We start from the raw sequence: 938 nt of genomic DNA on the forward strand, positions 1-938 counted from the left end.
TCTCAATTACCTGGCTCAATCTATCCCAAGTCAGTATATCCTGATAGACAGGCACGTCAATGACTCGGTCCAAAATAAGCCAGCCATCCCTCATCCCAAAAGTCGGAGGCATACTAGACAGCACTACAAAACCAAAAGGTATTGTTTGCACCGCGTTCAACCNCCAGATACACACAAAGGTACAAGCTATACTAAGACACTCATACGCCAATACATTGACTATGAGTACCCGTTCAGACCTTCCCTTCATATATATGGAAACCTCACTTGTTTGGTCGTGTTGTGCCCATTTCACGCGAGGCGTGAAGATAGGTGTCCACTATATCGCGATCTAAATTTTCTGCCCCCGATTCTCTCGTGGTTCAACCCAGACGTAGTGTAAGGTTGCCTGATGAACGTAACATCGTCGTTTTCCTTGTTTTACGTCGGGGTTTTGAGTACTGGTTGAGAGAAGGCTCAATTCTCGATAGATTCATGAGGTTGAGTCAATAAAGACTCAGTTACACTTGCTAGAGAGCAGCACAATTCAAATCTCTTTGTCAACGGTCCTCTGCTGGTGCAAACACCATTTCTCATGTCGGTATGGCTTCACTTTTAATGATGAGGGTTTCAGACTCAAGGGGATAAGCTTTCGCCGCAAACCGAGGAAACCTTCACTTTCAAAGCTAAGAAAGGTTTCAACTCTACTGGCTACTGACTTCAACCTTAGGGAATCGATCACTTCATTAAGAAGCTATCAGTGTTCATCCATAGGGAGGACTTCGCGTTCAAACCAAAAACCCATCTGACCCGACACAGTACTCAAGTATTTCATCCAGGTTGAAAAACAGAATGAAAAGCGTCAAAAACAGGTGTGTAAACACCTGTTGAGCACGTTCCAATCTTGCTTTCTCCCATGTATATGGAAACCTCACTTGTTTGGTCGCGTTGTGCCCATT

This window comes from Laccaria bicolor, genomic scaffold (assembly GCF_000143565.1).
Source record: "Laccaria bicolor S238N-H82 LACBIscaffold_22 genomic scaffold, whole genome shotgun sequence".
NCBI lineage: Eukaryota > Fungi > Basidiomycota > Agaricomycetes > Agaricales > Hydnangiaceae > Laccaria > Laccaria bicolor.